Source organism: Mustela nivalis, assembly GCF_964662115.1.
Source record: "Mustela nivalis genome assembly, chromosome: 16".
NCBI classification, from domain to species: domain Eukaryota; kingdom Metazoa; phylum Chordata; class Mammalia; order Carnivora; family Mustelidae; genus Mustela; species Mustela nivalis.
Genome location: NC_139035.1, coordinates 5,174,927 through 5,193,618, shown reverse-complemented (window position 1 = coordinate 5,193,618; position 18,692 = coordinate 5,174,927). Strand labels below are relative to the sequence as shown.

At 41.2% G+C, this 18,692-nt stretch overlaps 1 protein-coding gene across 9 annotated transcripts in view; it reads left to right on the top strand.

The window, feature by feature from the left end:
• The window catches only part of POU2F1 (POU class 2 homeobox 1), a 185,471-nt gene that overhangs the window by 50,807 nt on the left and 115,972 nt on the right, over window positions 1-18,692 (top strand). Inside the window, exon 2 of one of the 9 annotated variants that reach the window (XM_082702710.1) lies at window positions 9,473-9,586. The exons of the other annotated variants lie outside the window; for them this stretch is intronic. The gene's annotated coding sequence lies outside the window, so the exon portion shown is untranslated. The remainder of the gene's footprint in view (window positions 1-9,472; window positions 9,587-18,692) is intronic. 9 annotated transcript variants of the gene reach the window in all.

The window sequence follows — 18,692 nt, the reverse complement described above, 5'->3', positions numbered from 1 at the left end:
TGTTACTTTTATAAAATTGAATGTGTGAGACAGTAAAATTAGCAGAAGTAAAATTAGCATGCAGTAGTTGTTTTAGTTAGCCTAGGGTAGTGGTTCTCCAGTGAGGGATGATTTTGCCTTCTGGGGAGCATTTGACAATGTGCGGAGACATTTTTTGGGGCCTCATAACTTGTGGGGTGGTGCTGATGGCACTAGTCCTTTGAGGCCGGAATGTTGCTAAAACGCCCCACCATGCGCACATTAGCCCTCCTCCCCCTGCAGAGTTATCTGGTCCAGAACAATGAGATTAAAACTTCACTTTCTGTCGGAGCCAAACCTACAGTTACTCTGTTACAGCCGCATCTGACACAGCTGCTCGTCCAAGCAGGCTCTGATCAGAACGGTGGGTCTTAACTTTTAAACAAATACATATGACTGACACCGCTCGCGTCCTTAAGTCCGGTTGAAAGCTACGTCTGCAAAGTAGTTCCCTTGACAAGGCTATCTCTGTTTATGCGAGCCTTCGTTTTTCGAAAGTCTTTAAAAAATCTCCTTATTGGTACCACATTCTCTTCTGAGGGTGGATTTGGAAATATCCAGTACTTTCTGAAGGTACTTTAATGAGTAATGATGTTGTGTAGTAATTTTTTTGTAAGATGAAATTGAAATATGACCATAAAGAAATAATTGTTTCTAAAGATAGTTTATTTTTACTTATTTATTTGAGAGAGAGGGCACAAGTGGGGTGAGGGGCAGAGGAAGAAGCAGACTCCGCCCCGAGCAGGGAGCCTGCCCAGCTGCCACTTCGGGATCATGACCTGAGCCGAAGGCGGAGGCTTAACTGACAGAGCCACCCAGGCACTGCAAAAATAAATCAATTTTAAAGCTGTGATCTTTTATTGTTTTGAAGCAACCTTTTGTATTAATACATAACATAGCTAAGGATCTTTGAGTCCTGTATTTATATTCATGGATACCTAAAATTGGCAAAAGGTTCCTAGGGCTTTATCTCCATCTGAAATTTTTCACTGATTTTTAAAATTCTTTTTAGTTTAGTTTTTTTTTTTTTTTAAGATTCTATTTATTTATTTGACAGAGACCCAGTCTCTGAGAGGGAACACAAGCAGGGGCAGTGGGAGAGGGAGAAGTAGACTCCCCGCTGAGCAGGGAGCCTGACATGGGGCTCCATCCCAGGACCCGGCATACATGACCTGAGCTGAAAGCAGATGCTTAACGACTGAGCGACCCAAGTGCCCCTAATTTTTTTTAGTTCTTGACTTTAAATTGGAAGTGTCAGGGCACCTGGGTGGCTCAGTTGGTTAAGCGTCTGCCTTCAGCTTGGGTTATGATCCAGGCACCCTGGAATGGAGACCTGGGTCTGGGTCTCTGCTCAGCGGGGAGCCTGCTTCTTTCTCGCCCTCTGCTGCTCCCCGCTCTTGTTCTCTCTCTCTCCTTCTCTCTCTCTCAAAAAAAGTGTCAAAGTGTCAAAGATTAATGTGACTTTTTTTTTCTTTTTATATATTAGGCTTTGAAATGTTGCAGAATGCTCATCTGTGTGTATCCTGCAGGGGGCGCTGGTGGTTTTGCAGAGTTTTTGGTGCTGTTTACCACTCAAGTAAAATTCCCCTAAACTGGAAAATTATTTAATTACTGGTTCTGCTTGTAGAATGCTGTCTTGTAATTGTTGAGAATCAACAATTTTATTACTGTTATTTTAAGAGCTGTGGTGTAGCAGAAAAAAATTGTAACAGGTTCTAAGGACATAATTCATTTTGTTCCTTATTTATCTATGTTATTTCTTGTTACAGTCTCTGGGAAAATTAAATTTATTCCAACCCTGAGTGATATTCTCTAACTCCTTTAAAGTTCCCAAACTTCATCAAAACTGGCAAGAGAACTAATTTTTACAAATGAATTCCTTTTGAAGTCCCCCCTTTCGCTTCCCTTTGTGTGTTCGACTCCCCCGCTCTTCTCCCACTCTTTCTCTCCGTCTGTCAAGTTCAAGAGCAGCTCAGATGCCATGAATTAGGTGAAACACAAAAGGGGGAAAGGAGACCCTTTTGAAGAACAAAGGCCTCCCATTAGGCTGCCATGTTCTTTTTTGACCAAACGTGCCCCCTGCATGGTTTCTATTGTTGCCCACATGCCCTGCACATAAGGTAAATACAGTAGATCCTCATTACCTCACGTCTTCCTCCTCTTCCTCCTATGCCACACACAGCCAGTGAAGCTTGCGGGCTTTGATGTCGTTAGGCATTCTTATACAGTTGCTTTATCTCCTTTAAAAAACTACAGGGGTAGAAATGGCCGTGGAGAGCAATGCACACCAAGTAAAACCCCACACTGAGAGAAAATTAGCTGATAGAGAAGCTGCAACCCAAGAATCCAGGGCAGGTGGAAGGAACCAAAGATTTTCCTGCTTTTATTCTTCTGCTCTGGGCCTTTTAATACCCTGTATTTTTAAAATAATAACTTTGATTTATGCTCTCTATAGGTTGGTGAGTTAGTTTTTGCTTTCTTTGTCTATGTAACAAAACACACAAATGGGAATAAATTTAATTGCTGAGAACAGTTCTTGTCCTCATGAGAAACTCCTGCCAGTCTGCACCTGCTTATTGGCTGTTTGCTCTGGTGTCACGTAGATGGCTTCACTGTGGGTGTGTTGTCTTCGCAGTACTTTTCACTGGGATGGAGCTGAGAAATGATTTTTTAAAAAGCTTTAAATGGGAAATAACAAAAGGGATAACCTATGTAGAAGAAACTTAAAATTTCACGGAAAATTATTTCATGTTTTACGTACTTGAAATTTAGCCTGCTTATGGTCAAGTTGTTTAATGTTGCTGGCAAAGGTTATTTGCTTTTACAAGAAGTGTGAGGTTCTATATATTTACCTACTGTTAATCATTGAGAAAAACATGATCAGGTTAGCAAGTCTTTAGGAATGGCCTTAATTCACTGAGAAGATGGCGTATCAGATGATTAAAATTTTAGAATATGGTTTGATTTATTTTTATTCTTCAAAGAAATTGGATAGTAAGTGCTGTGTGGTAGGGTTTGGGGGCTGTCCAAAAGATTTGGGAGAGAGAGAATGTCGATGGGGAAAGAAAGAATGATATTCCCTTTTTTTGTATTTTTGAATTAAAAATTGCCATCTAGGGAAGAGCAAGGTTAGAGCTTCTGACTGTGTTTTATTTGATGTTGAACTAATGGTGGGCTGCTTGTGACAACATACGGTAAGGGTGTTGCCTTTTTAGGATTATAGAAGTCATTCAGTGGAGTAAAAAAAAATTAAAGAAATAATTCCTTTGTAGGAATTTGTGGGAGCTGTAGTGCCATTTTATTTGAAATTTGAAAATTCTATGAGGAAATTTTTAGTATTTGTTTCTTTTTCCACATGCATTCAAATAAAAATATATAGTACAATAGCCCTTCTCCCTTTTCTTGGTACTGAGGATTTTTTTTTTTTTTTTAAATACTAAAACCTAGCTAGAGCACTTGAAGTAAAACAAAGCAAAACAAAAATTAAACGTGTTAACTACTTGAGGAAATGTTTTGACCTTCAGTGGACCCTGAATGTTGCTTTTCAGGAACTGTATCCCTTGGTTTTTTGTTTGGGGGGAGGGGGTACAGTAGTTTGCAAGAAATCCTTTGGTTTATGTAGTTGACAGCAGAATAAAAGGCAAAGAGCTTCTTGCTTTGTGCTGTGTAGGAAATTACCATTTCTGTTGTCTGTGCAGGACGCTCTAAAGATGGAGCCACGGAGCCTCAGAGGCCAGAGGGAGAGAGACTTGCAGTTCTAATCTTTTCTTGCTGTTGCCTCTGGTCATAGGATGGATTGTTTTTCTGCTTTTGTTCCTTGGGGTGGCATCTGTCTTTAGGAGAAATCACTTCACAGTCAAACACAGATTGCTGAACTGTGGCATTTTTGCTGTTACTGTTATGCTGAATTCACTGGGAACCGTTTCAATATAGGTGCATTTAAACACTTGTTATTTATGAATGGGGAGAGGTGGGGAGCGGAATCTCATTCTTTACTGAATGCTTCATCTCCTGCCCATCACCTTTCACAAACACAATTCTGCCCTAGCACATGGCTTTTCACGAATGCCTGAATATTTATGCTAATCTGAGAGATCCCCTGCACCAGGGATTGCACATTTACACACTTTCCACATAGAGAGACACTTACGAAATGGATGATTTCTTGACACTTTCCAGTTTATGATTGTACCTTTCCAAATTAGTATTGATTTTATTTCAAATATTATACTTTGATGTGTACTTATAATATTTCAGTTATTAAAGTAACATTTTAGGACTTTGTGGCTTTAAATTTAAAGAGATGCAAGTTTTTAACATATTATGAAACATTGCCTTCGTAATGATAACAATAATAATAGTAACTGGAAAAATAATAAAGTTAAATAATTAAAAAATAGAAAAGGCTACTTAACCAGGGAAGTGGAGACAGAGCATTTTAAAGCAGTAGATCATCTTTTTTCTTGAGATGCCATCTGAACAGTTACAGGCGAGATTTTAAACATTAAGTGTATTTGTGACTAAAACCTGCCTTCTCAAGAATGCAGCCTGATTGCCACAACCTCACAGGGCTCTCACTGTATAGAACCAGACTTAAATGATGGCTGAAAGAGACGGGGCATGATAAGACTGGGCAAATCTATATTTATTGAAAGATTGAGCATGAAAAGATTTGGAGCTCTACAAGAGTTCAAGGAAGTAGGATTTATAAAAAATTGCAATGAGTGACTCCCCCCAGCCCCCGCCATGGGTAGATTTTGATTTAAAAACCTCCAAGGGACTGGCAAGCTGTCCCCTGGGGAGAGGGATGTGCGAGGAGGGAAGGAATCTGATGAAATCGGACTTTATTATTATTATTATTTTTTTAAAGATTTTATTTTTATTTATTTGACAGAGAGAGATCACAGTAGAGAGAGAGAGAGAGAGAGAGAGGGAGAGAGAGAGAGGGAAGCAGGCTCCCCGCCGAGCAGAGAGCCGGATTCGGGACTCAATCCCAGGACCCTGAGATCATGACCTGAACTGAAGGCAGCGACTTAATCCACTGAGCCACCCAGGCGCCCCGAAATAGGACTTTAGAAAGTTACTGTGGAAGGCTTGAAACTGGGAATGGAGAAAAAAAAAATTAAAGAAATATCAAGAGAGAAATATTTTTATAGACATTCATAATTTTTTTTTCTGTAAATATTGTTAAAAATAACACAGGGATGGCATAAAATGGCCCTCAGGCTAAGAATGAGTTTTACATTTTTTGCATTTTTAAGTGGACAGATATAAAAAGCATAATACTTCATGACACTTGAAAATTATATGAAATGGACATTTGTGGATCCATAAAGTCTCACTGGGACACAAGCATACCCTCACGCTTAGTGTCCGCTGTGTAGTGTGTGTGGCTGCACCACGCGTGCTGCAGGGACCCAGGTGAGCAATTGGGAAGAGACTGGCTCGGAAAGACGTAAATGTTTGCCTCCTGGCCTTTTCCAGAACGTGTTTGCTGTAATAAAGAATTGCCTGCAGAATGTCAGAGTGAACAGTGTAGACTCTTTGCTAGGGTTAGGTATGTTTGATTTGTGTTTGTTTTCTGTGTTCTCGTACATATTCATCAAGAATCAATGCTCTTTTTAGTGAGTTTTGTTAATTCTGCAGAATGCCAAGATAGTAAATAAAAGCCCTTGCGGGGGGGGGGCTTGTAATGCTTTTATGGGGGGGAGTATCCTTATTCAGGTTCATTCAAAATATGTTCCTACTCATTGAGATTTCAGAAGATCAAGCCATACTGAGAACTCAGTCTGAACTTCCCCAGTCTGCCCAGAGTTTTGTTGTGCTCTCTTTTGAGAGAGCATGGGAGATGCCATTGTTTGAACACCAGGAGAGGTATTTACTGCTGTTACGGAATAAAATTCAGCCAAGGAAATTCAGAAGTCTAATTAGCTGTATTAAAGGATTCATGAATTAGATTGCATCCCATGTAGCAAGTAGAGGGGAACTCTCAGGAGTTGTACAAAAATGGAAGGTTTTTATTGGGAAGGAGGATGGAGCAAGAAAGTTATTCCCGAAAGAAAAGGATTGTTCCAGGCAAGCTCACATTTCCTTAGGGGTAGAGCAGGTTGTCTTATCCTCTAGACTACGTCATTTTCCTTTGGGGGATAGAGAGGACCCTTGTGCCAGATTACCTCACCATCACCAGTCAGAAAACTGCTGACTGACCAGCTGTGAGTACGTTTCTGCGGGAGGTTGAAAACAATCAGATTAGGTTTTGAGCCTCAACTTGGTGACTTGGCCTGAGTGCTGCTATTTTGGGCCTGTTGTTCTTCACGCTGCTGTTTGTGCAAGTTTGAGGTCTTAGAATTAGTACCCAAAGTTTGCCCCATTTGAGCCAACTACATTGAAATGGGCAGTGAATCTTTCTTGAGAGTATTAGGCCTTCCAAAATTTGTAAATCCGGCCTTTTAAAATGCATTTAAAGAATTGCACTAGAACAGTTGATTTGTTGGGGTTCCTGGCTAGCTCAGTCTGCAAAGCTGGTGACTCCTTGATCTTAGGGCCCAGTGTCAGGGTAGAGTTTACTTAAAAAATTAAAATTTAAAAATAATAAAGTTAAAAATAAGATAAAACATTTTCCTTTCTCTTATCCTCTGGACCAGTAGCTTCTGTGCTTCCCTATTATACCTGCTAGGAGGTGGCCCTTGTGGGGAAGTAACCCGGAGCTCTCCTGGGCTTCTCTGGGAAAAGATAGGATGACCGTGCATGCTGTGATCTACTGCTGATTTGCCTGGGTGGAGGGAGCAGTGCAGACAAGAGTTTGAACTTGTCCATTTTCTCTGATTCTTCTGTCTTCCTCCCTCCTAACAGCTTCACATGCTCAGGAGAATAGAATTAGGGATTTTGAAATGTCATAATGAAATAAATTATTGGGTTTAACCAAATTATAGAAGTCATAGTTAAAAAGAAGTTATTTAATTTCCTTGTATTTCTTCTCTTAAATAATTGAGCCTGAACCATGAGCACTTTGTTTATGACTAATTTCTGTGAAAAAACAAAGGTAGTAAGTGTAGATCAAACTCCTGATTTATGCTGAATGACCACTAGCTGCAAATTAAGTGACCCCCCCCCCCCACCGAACTAGGTTTCTTTTCCTACTCATATCTAAAGAATGACAAGGTTAATATTTTCTTTTTTACTGCTTTTGGTTCATATTGTATTACTCTATGCAGGATTTAAAAAAGTACTTTAAGTTATTATGCATGTTTTTACTCACTTATTAGAGCTGTAATCTCTAGCAGGAAATATCTTGCAGTTAAATCCATTGCTTCTGTCTTCTAGTCACCACCCCCTTCCTCCCCAGCACTTTTAGGTAAAGTTTAAGGAATTTTATAGTAATGTGCCTGGATATAGAATGAAGCTGTCAAAAATCCATATAGCTATAGAACTAATCACAGTACTCAGTTTGATTATTTTGATTTCTTTTTTAAGATTTTATTTGTTTATTTGACAGAGTGTGCACAAGCAGGGGAAGCAGCAGAGAGAGTGGGAGAAGCAGACTCCCTGCTGAGCTGGGAGCCCCACATGGGGCTCGACATGCAGCTCTATCCTAGAGCCTTAGGATCATGACCTGAGCCACCTAGGCACCCCAGTTTGATTGTTTTTGATAATTTCTTTCCCTAATTTTTTTTTCTTAGCCTTCTAGCTCCAAGTACTGCCTAAAATAATACCTTTTCTGGTAAATGTGTATAGGAGATGTGGCAGTATTGAAGAGGCCGATGTAATTTTAAGTTACCTATTCATGTTTGATTGGCTTTGCTTTTCAAAGAGTTTGCTGTAAGTATTTGGTGTATGCTCTGCTTTAGAAAATTTCAGTATTTACTCATTGCCCTGAGTTCTAATGTAGTTAATATGTTTGGTAATTAGGATTACCTCTCTGTAGACTCAACTGTTCCATCAGAAAGATTGAGGAGTTAAAGTAGTTTGGTTCTTATTTGTTAATAAGTTCAGTTGTGTATATAAACCATGAATTTTGGTAAAGTTACTTTTTTTTTTTTTAACAAATCAGTTTTTGTAAGAATTCTTGTCACTTTTCATTAATGTCAGCATCTCTGTCTAAGACTATTGGCACTCCTTACACTTTCCTTTGCAGTCTTTTCTTGTTTTCAGCCTTTTTTCTTATCTTTTTGAGATACTTATTTGGAACATGCTGTTTTAGCCCTCAGCTTTGCTGCTGCTGAATTCCAGGATTAAGTTAACTTTTATCAGATGAATGAGATCATTATAGATGGTGGAAGCACTGTGATGAGACCAGAAGTGTTCGCTTGTTCATTTGCTCGTTCGTTCTTTCTTTTTCCTTTTTGGAAGTCCTTGTGCATTTTGCAGCAAGGAAGGAAGGAAGGTAGTGGTGAGGAGCATTATCAATTTGCCCAACAGGAATTAGTGTTTTTGGAAGGAGTATAGAGGAGTGGTTTGATTTTTATTTTATTTTGTTATTCTTACAGTGGTTGTCCTTTTTTCCCCCTGCAGATTATTAGAAGTTTCATGACTTCCCTTGCTATGTCTGTGATAAAGAAAAAGGACTGATTAAACCACACAAGAAATCTATTGTCATTATTTAATAGCTTTATTTTCTTTTTAATTTAATTTTTCTCCTTACCATTTATATTTATGCGTATTTTTTGAAAGTCATGGTTTCTCCTACTGGAATGTATGTTGCATGCAGGCACAGGTATTGGCATGTTCTCTGTGCTGTCCCCAGCGCCTGAATAGTGAGCCGAGCTCAGGCGGCCCTCGGATACCTGTAGAATCAGTGCACCGACGTGCAGACCGCGGAGGCCAGGCGGGGGTGGCGGGCGCTCTCGTCTGGGAGCAGCTTGCTGAGGAGAAGCCACGCTCCCACCAGTAACGTTTTCTTAACACCAAGTCAGAGTCTCTGGAGTCTCTGGAGTCATTCCCAGGAGCCCCCCTCACTCCCCAAATCCTTATTATAGCAAAGTTTGTGTATTTTCTATTCTTTAGGGATTCCCAGATCTGCCCAATTCTCTGCGTCCCCAGTCTGAAGAGCAGCAGCGCGCCCGTGTCTTGCAGAATAACGCCGGTCCCCCCAGTCCCCCCAGTGCCCCCAGTGCCCCCAGTCTTCCTTTAACTGATTCTCTACACTGAAGCCGGGATGATATTTGAAAATACAAATCCAGTCACGTCATTCTCCCGCTTAGAGTGACGTCCGCGGCTCCTCGGCTGAAGACTGACACATCACCTGCCGCCTCTCCAGCCTCTTCCTCCCTCCTCCCTCCTCCCCTCCCTCCTGGCACTTGAGGCACCCAGGCCTTTGTTCACGTCCTCACAGGGGCCCCGCTCTGACCTTCCACATCCCCTTTTGCCCAGTCAATTCCATTTCATTCTCCAGATCTAACAGAAAGAGAGTTTCCATAGGAGAACTGCTTCTTGATGTAATGTTTTCCATTTATAGCATTTATCATACTTTGTCATTGATGTCTGCGATGAGACCGGGAATTCCCAGAGGGATGGAACCATGTCTCGTATCCATTGCTGAACTCCCGGTGTCTCTAACACCTGGCACCTGGTAGGTGATTAATAAATAGTGGTTAAATGGCTTAAGTTTGTCTTTTCTGTAGATTTAAGGGATCCATTACTGGTCCATAGATTTTACTTTCAAGAAATCTTAGGGCACAGCATAATCTTTTTAGGCCTCGAAGTTAAGGATAATACTGTTTATCTTTCAACACAAGTTAGAAACTAATGATCTAGTAAAATCAGCTGATTTCTGAGCTGGACTTGAATCTATTCAGGGTGTCTGGGAACTCCCATTTTTTCTTGCCCTGACATGCTTCCTAAGAGAAGATATGCTGACTTAGGGATTTAGCTTTAATTCAACAAACATTTGAAGACCTATGTTATACCAGATACTTTGCAGACTTTAATCGGCTATTTCCCCTTCATTTATCTTTCAGTGATAATAGAATTTAAAATAATTTTAACCTTAGATTTCGTTTTCAAGATCTCTGTTTCATATGATTATGTATTTGGGTGTTTGAGTGTGATTCTTTAAACAGTGCACTTTGTAAATAAAATGTTCACTCGAAAGCTGTTTTTTCACTTGGCTGATAAGTTAAATAAATGCTCTTTAATTAGTACATAACTATGCATGTTAAAGGTATTCAAATGCTATTGGAATAAGGTTTGTGTCCCCAAGTTCTTCTCTTTCCCCTGATCATGATGGTTCTTAACTGTTACTGCGTAAGCCTGATAGTATCTAATGGTTTCACATTATATGTAGAATACTGCCCAGATATTTGGTTGGGGTTGGCAGTATGTAACAAATGTCATTAATGGACTTGAATTAGCAAACATAATTGGGGGGAAAAAGGTTTAATCTTGAGGAAGAAATTCAATCCCCTGTTTTACAGATAGAAAACAACCACCGACTGCTCAAAGATGCGGACCGAGAGCTGTTACAAGTTTTCAAATGTAGGCTTATGCGGAACCATTTCTGTTTCCCGTAGATGTCTTCCCAGCCGTGACAGAATGTGTATACCAGAGTTAAGGGAATAACCTGTGACCTACCCTTGCAGCTCAGATAACTATTGAAATACTTGGTAAATTACTTAGAAGAGCTTGAGGAATATGTAAAAGGTGAGAAGAGATGTGATTCAGAGTGGGGGCGGATACGCAGTTCTTGGTGGAAGGAGCTACAGCATAGATGGTCCAAAGGGAACAAACCAATATTTGTTGGAGTTGGGCAGTGATGAATGGGATCAAGTAGAAGGCTTAGGAAGCAGGTTTCTTGGGAGGTGAGGAAAAATTTTTCCCCTATCCTTCTAGGTTCTTTTGACTGAACATTAATTAAATTCACGTCACACAGATTAGCAGGAGAGAGGCTCCAAATAGGCAGTGGGGCTTTATATGCATCCTGACCCAAGGAGAAGGGGTTAGGGGGTCTGGGGCCTCAAAGCAGAGGAAGAAACAATTTTGAAGGGAGATGAGGAGAGCGATTGACAAACAAATGTTTGTCATCAGGTAGAATGGTACACCGAGGAGAAGCTGAACAAGCCAGCCCTGCAGACACCCGGCATGCCTCGGCCGTGTTCTTTGTGGTTGTCCCCAGTGATAGCTCTCTTCCTGGACCAGGCCCCTCAGTCTTAGAGGCAGTTACAGGGGAGGTAAAAATAAACAAACCTGAACCTTCAGGGCCTTTCATCTTCAGCCTAAGATAATGCACATGTCAAAGTGACACATTTTGGGGAGTCTCTTTCTGAACCCCTTCACTGTGTAGAGTGAGAAAAAGGTGGTGATTAGTCGGAATTACGATTGGAAGCATAAGCTAAGAATTCTGACTTAAGACAATTATTTGTATTTAAAAATATAGTACAGATTTGTGATGTAAAAAAACTTCCTCTGTTGGTCTTGCGAAAATAAAAGTGGACATGATGGGTAGCAAAGATGTTTTATATTTGAGCTTGACTTTTGTTTTGTCTTTGAGATTTTATAGCTGGTTTGTTCATTCAGAGAATTTGGAAAAATAACTCCGAACACTTCCCATTAGTGAACATGTTGTTAGGCTCTCAACAAAACAATTTCTGGAGCCTTTTATTTTGTGCCAGTATCAGCCAATGTCACTAAAGGGTATTGTTGGGGAGGAAGAATTTCTCCTGCCCGTCCAGGTCCTTGTAGCTAGACGAAGAATCAAGAGTTGACAGGAGACAGAGTAACAGGAGAAAATAAAACTTAATAGCATATGTATGGGGAATCCACATAGACATGAGGTCACAAAGACAATGAGGCTTATTTGAGCTTGGGAGAGGAGTAGGGGCCTACGGGCACAACAGGGAGAAAATGCATTAATAGGAAGCTGAGGAGATGTTTTGAAAGCAAAGATGTTGTCCTACCCGCTCAGATTGCAGAGAGGAATCTTCGTTAATACCTTTCATGCTGGTAAAACGACAGTTTTGAGGGGGCAGGTAAAGAGCTTTTCCTGAATCTCTGGGTTTGGATTACTTTTAACTCAAAATAATGTTCGTGCCAAGGTGCGCCATCTTGGACAGCCTGCCCTTGGCCTCTACAGTATGAATAGTGCTATGATAGTTACTTTTACAAAGGTAGTTGATAGTTGACATTACGTTTTTACATGAGTCCCCCCCCCCTTTTGAAGATGAGAATCAAAGTGGATTACAAACCGATTTTGCTTTTCTTTGAAATTATTTTAATTTAGGCTTTTGTGAACCTTTGGCTTTCCTTCCCTTTTCATCAAGATGGTTTCCTTTGCATGTTCTTCCATGTTCTTTATTTTTCAGCCCCAGCTAAGCATACAAAGGGTGATCTTTCTTCTAACCCCTTCCCTGAAATTAATTGGGCTAAATTACCAGCTTCTTAGATATCATGCAGTCCTCATACCAGAGGCATTTATTAAGTGTCCATATGTGCTTGCTGCTATGCTAAGTGTTGTAGTAATAAAGTAGGAACTCTTGGGACTCATGTCTATTAAGGGCTTTTAAAGTGCCAGGTAACACTAATACAAATCACATTATCAAAGGCATTCATATAACTAGTGTCCCTCTGCCCCTGTCCCACCAAGCTAAGTGCCTTAAATGCTTTAAGATTGCATCCCCATAGGAGGAGGGTGGAGTGTTTAGTTTTCATTTGGGTCTGGTTTAGATGAAGAAATGTAAGTTATACAGTTCTCCAGAGGTCCATTTATAGGCTAGTCTTACTTAAAATGTACATAAAGTATTTGGGAATGCTCTCCCAGTAGCAGAATGCGCAAGACTGCGATTGTCTGAATGAAGAATAGTGGCAAAAGAGCTATGGTGTGCAAGTTAAAAGTAATGCGTTTGGGGGGAAATATTCTAGTTAACACTTGTAGGATTATGGCTTTCAAGCTGTTGCTAGGGAAAGAGAATTGAAAAGTTACTGTTTGTTATTATTGCAAATAGCAGATTGATGTACTGCAGCCAAAAGACTAGTAAAAGAAAGGTTATTGGAAACAAAAGAAAATATTTTTCTACTCTTACACCAAATGATCTCCGTATGTTATATATAGATTTGGACACATCGCTTTGGCAAAAAAAGGAAGGTCCACAAGAGCGACAATGAAAGACCAGAAAGACAAAATAATTGCAACACTTCCATCTGGGTTTTTATAAAATGTAGGATATGTAGGCTTTCATTCAAGCGGTTGTTTACTGAGGGACAACTGTGCTCTAGGCCTTGTGCTGGGCTCACAAACGTTGTTCTTTGTTGCCTTTGTCAAACAGGATACTACTCGTCTGTGTGAACTGTGTCCCACTAACTGTTTTTCTTACGCTGTTACGGGAAAACAAAAAATCAAGAAATACAAATAAAACCTTGAAATTGTGTAAGATCACAGGTTTTAAATCTTGAATGGGCGGAATAAAGAAATGCAGAGTTTGGTTTTGTTTTATCAACATTTGGGACACAGGGTTGATTGAGTAGGATTTGAGAAATAGGGTTCTAGAGCCGGACTATCTGCATTTGAGTCTTGGGTTCGGAGCCTGCCTCTGTGTGTCTTGGCTGCCTCATCTATCAACTGGGCTGTTTTGAGGATAATGTATGCAAAGAATTTAGAACAGTTACTGAACCACAGTAAGGGCTCAGTAAATGGTAGCTGTTAATTTGAGAAACACTAGAACTTCTTAAGGATTTGGAGAACTAGATACTGGACAAATGAAAAATAAAAAACATCCCCACAATTAATCAGCATGTCCTTAAACAAATTTACTGGCAAACTGAAGATCAGATCCAGTGGAGAATGCCTTCCAGTAGAATGTAAATATTCATGTTTTTAGAATCCTGGGATATAATTAAGGTGCTTGAGATTTATTAAAAGGGGTTTTTAAGGGTTGTTTGAATAACAAAAGATTGGCCTGCTGCATGTGGAAGAGCATTCCAGGAATCAGGATTAGTTTAAGAGGAGAGTTCAAAGCTGGAAAGGGAAGCACAGAAAACAGGATGTTAAATCCGTTTGGATGGGTCTAGGTCAGTGTTCTCAAACGTGGGCACATCTGTCTCTGAGGAGACATTTGACTATTGAGACATTTTTTATTGCATTGCCCCGAGCTGGGGCAGAAGGGCGCCACTGGCATCTAGTGGTTAGAGGCGGGCGTGCAGTGTAATATCCTGCAGGGCCCACGATAGCTCCCCTAGCAGAGACTTGCCAAAATGTAAGTAGTGCTGAGGTTAAGAGTGTAGTGATGGCCACCTGGTAAGAGAAACCTTCATTTATAATCTTATCTCCACCCCTTCCTCCATAAAACAAATATGAACACAGATTTAGCTCAGTTTAATCTAATTTGCCATGGTGCATACAAAACACATTCTTAAACTGACCACCCTGCTCTCAGTGTTACCTTTTCTCTTTTTTTTCAGTAGATCACTTTACTCCCAATGGAAGAAAATAACAATAGGTTTAGATTAAACGTATCAGGGATCTAATCCCAGCTTTTCCATTCATTTCCTATGTGCCATCAAGCAAATTATCTTGCTTTTCTGAGTCCACCCCCACCCATTTTTTTTCACCTATAAAATGAGTGTAGTAATAGTTACATCCAGAGTTGATAGACGGATTCAGTGAGTCAAGGGCAGAAACTCCGATAGAAACAGATTGGCCACAAATGGCAGGGAATCCCTGGAAAAGGCCTTGTAAGACAGGTTTTGTTATCCTAGCTCATATGCCGAAGTTCAAGATTTAGTCTCCAGTCCGACGGGTTCAGAACCCCATTTATCAGTACGTGTCTTTAGACAGGACTCTTACAAACCAGGCTCAAGAACGCCAGTTTGTAGCTTCAGATTGTTACCGTTGCTTGGATCTTCCTTAATCTTCCTGATCTCTAATTGTTAGTGTCCAGAACTCACAATCAGACCTTTCTCTCTTCTTGCCACTCTCTTTCCCTGGGTATGTTCCTGGCTGCAAATACTCTCTGCAATTTAACTCTCAAACTTCTATATCCTGCTCTGTCGTCTTCCTTGTTTTCAGGTTTTTTGGTTTGCTTTTTTAAAAAATATTTATTTATTTGACAGATCACAAGTAGGCAGAGAAGCAGGCAGAGAGAGAGGGGAGGCAGGCTTCCTGCTGAGCAGAGAGCCCCCTGTGGGGCTTGATCCCAGGACCCTGGGATCATGACCTGAGCCCAAGAGGCCTTAACCCACTGAGCCACCCAGGCGCCCCTCTGGTTTGCTTTTTAACACTAAGTAGCTAATGTTACTGAAATTTCCATAATGCCAGATGCCTGGCTAAGTGTTCTACATACTTTTTTTTTTAATTACAGTACAGTTAACATATGGTGTTACCTTAGTTTCAGGTGTACAATATAGTAATTCAGCAATTCTATGCATTATTCAGCTCACCACGGTAAGCAGACTGTTCTTAATCCCCTTCCCCTCTTTCACCCCCCAACCACCTCTTTGCTCTCTCTTTTTAAGAGTCTGTGTTTTTGTCTTTTTTTTTTTTTAATTCAATCAGCCAATATATAGTACATCATTAGTTTCAGATGTGGAGTTCAGTAATTCATCAGTTGTGTATTGTCTTTTTTATCTTTTCTCATTTGTTGTGTTTCTTACTCCACATGTGAGTGAAATCATGTAGTGTTTGTCTTTCTGCGACTGCCCTATTTCACTTAGCAGTGCACCCTCTAGATCCATCCACGTTGGTGTAAATGGCAAGATTTTGTTCTTTTTATGGCTGAGTGATATTCCATTTTGTGTGTGTGTACACATATATATGTATATATCACATCTTTATCCATTCATCTGTGGATGGACACTTGGGTTTTGTTGCTTCCACAAGGTGGCTGTTTTAATAATGCTATAGTAAACATAGGGGTGCGCTTTATTCCAGACCTGCAGATTCAACTGTTTGCTAAAACTCTGCCATGGGCACGTCGACTTCACCGTATTCAAACTCCTCCTTTCCCCTCCACTCCCAAGTTTTCCCTTTGCGGGCTCGCTTTCCTCGGTAGCTCCACCACCTCCCTGCCCGGGGCTGCAGCTCGAACCTGGTCATTACTCCGCTCATCTCCTTCACTTAACTGTCAGCGCTACCAGACCTTCCGTCTTACTGTTGCTCATGCCTGTTTGCTGTCCGTTCTCCTAGCTGCTGCCGTACTTCTAGCTTCCACTCTCGCCTCGGGACATGTGTTGGTTCAGTTTTCAGATTTAGTCCCTGTAACCTGCATTCATAGAGCTACCAAGTAAACTGTCAAAAAAAAAATGGGCTTTTAAAATTATTATTATATCACACTAGGCTTAAAACCCACACAGCTTTAAGGACTTTAAGTTGAGCTCAAGGTTCAGCTTGAGGAAATGATCCTGTCCTTGCTCACCTTTCCACGCTCGCCCCCGACACCTGCTCACCTCCCCTCCGACTGGCTCGTAGACTGGCCATTTCCTGGGCTGCTTGTGCCTGTCACAGCCTTTTCCCTTCCTCTGTTTGACATTTTACTTATTCCTTTATTTTCAGCTGGAGTGTAGTTGGAAATGTTCTGCTTTTTCTGATCTTGTCTGCCTCAGTATTCTTTGCTTCCCTTGTTTCTGCCTCTCAAGGAAGCCTGCTGCAGCTTCGACCTCACGTCCAGTGGGCGCATCTCTTCTCTGCCCGTGCAGCATCCTTGCAGACGCTGAAGGCGAGGCTTGCTCCGGAGGCAGACTGTCCAGCCTCAAAACAGCCCTGCTCTTTGCTGATGCGTCTCCTTGGGCAACTTGCTCAGCATCTGTATCATTCAGTTTTCTCGTGCAAAATGAGAGCAATACTAGAACGTACCTTATAGGCTTGTTCTTCTGCGGGTAAGTGAGTTCCTGTGTCGGACACGTGGCCTAGCGTGCCTGGCACCCGGGAACCCGGACGGAGCGTTAGTTTGTTGTTATCTTGTGCATCCCTCATTCGTAGCAGATGTTCCTGGCACCGAATCACCAGTTTAACATGTTCCCTTTTCCAGTGAGTTGTGAGCTTTTTTGAGAGAAGGGACTAAGTCGTACTCAACTTAAATTTTATTAAAAAATTCTTATGGGGCATCCACTAAGTCAGGGATAGTTGGTGGAGCCCAGACTGTGGCCTGCTCTTGTAAGGCCCTTGAGGTAAAAGAATGGTTTTTACATTTTAAAAGGATTATTCGTGGTGGGGGGAGGAGGGCAACTGAAAGAGGGAAAAGTATGTGAGCCGGAGCAGGAGCCCACAAAGCCCGAGATACTTACTACCTCTGATACATTTGTTTGTAGAAAACATTGCTAATGTCCGAGCCAGAAGCAGTGGCGCTCGCATGGGATGGTTGGGTGGATAGTAGTGAGTAGGTCCTACAGATCAGGGTTGTGGGTATTTGTGCGAGGAAACGGCAGCTACATTGTGAACATACGAAGGTCCCTGGAGGAGGACGCCCTGGTGGCTCAGTGGGTTGTGTGCCTGACTTGGTTTCGGCTCAGGTCATGAGCTCACGAGATTGAGCCCTGCGCTGGGCTCTGCATGGGCTTGGAGCCCCCCCGAAGACTCCCTCTCTCTCACCGCCTGCCCCCACCTGCCCGGGAGAGTCCAGAGTCATTGCTTTCTCATTTGGTGACATGGGTTTAGACTGTCTGTTCTTCGTGTGTAGGGACTTTTTCAGGTCCTGCGTTTTTCTGCTGTGTTTGAGAAGTTGGATATCGGAGTGCTGTTCAGATTCCCAGGTCTCAACGTGTGAAAGAAGACAAGCATTTGCTGGCTCCTGCGGGTTGTAAAAATGAGAAGTTACGGGGGCGGGGGGGGTTGTGTTTTCCATGAGGCATTCCTGCGCATCCATGCTAGTAAACAAATAGTAAATACTGACTTTAAGTTTAACTGGCTTCATATATTTTGCCTGTGTAGATTTGTAGAAATAGAAAAGGCTGAGTCATAGTAAATTTAGACTAGATTCTTTAATATTTAGTTTTGCCGTTCTTAGGGACTTTGGCCAAAGCAATTTACCATCTATCTTATTTTCTTTTTATGGCATTGAAACAATTTCTTTTCCTTTTTATTTCCTTAATGATTCAACTTTCTATTTGCTCTAAATAGTATATGTCTTAAAGGTAATATCCAATTATAATAAATATTGATTTTTAACATTTTTATAAAAAGATTTATACTTACTTATTTGACAGAGCGAGAGCACAGCAGGCAGAGCGGCAGAGGGAGAGGGAGAAGCAGGCTACCCACTGAGCAGGGAGCCCGATGTGGGTCTCAGTCCCAGGACCTTGGGATCATGATCAGAGCTGAAGGCAGTCACTTAACCAACTGAGCCACCCAGGTGCCCAAATTAATTATTATTTTTTTTAAGTTAATTGGCAACCATTTGCATATTTCTAACCTGAAAATACCAAAATGTATTTCACAGGTTGGTCAGTTGCTGTAAATCACAAAGGCAGGTAGCAGTATAGTGAGAGCTGGAAGCCCAGTGCTTCGGCTTCCGCACGTTTTGCTCTCTGGCAGACTGCACTGACTGCTGGTCCTGCTGCCCTGCGTAATGGATGTTCTTGGTGCAACTAAGATCGATGCATTTTAATATATGTAGTTCCCACCTCTGTATTCTGATTTGGAGGAAAAACTTTGTCCTAGAACACTGCTTTGTGGAAAAGACTTTATGTCACTATTAGGTTATGTTTTCCTCTTAAAGAGATTTTTTTTTTTTTTTTAACAAAAAATGGAGAAT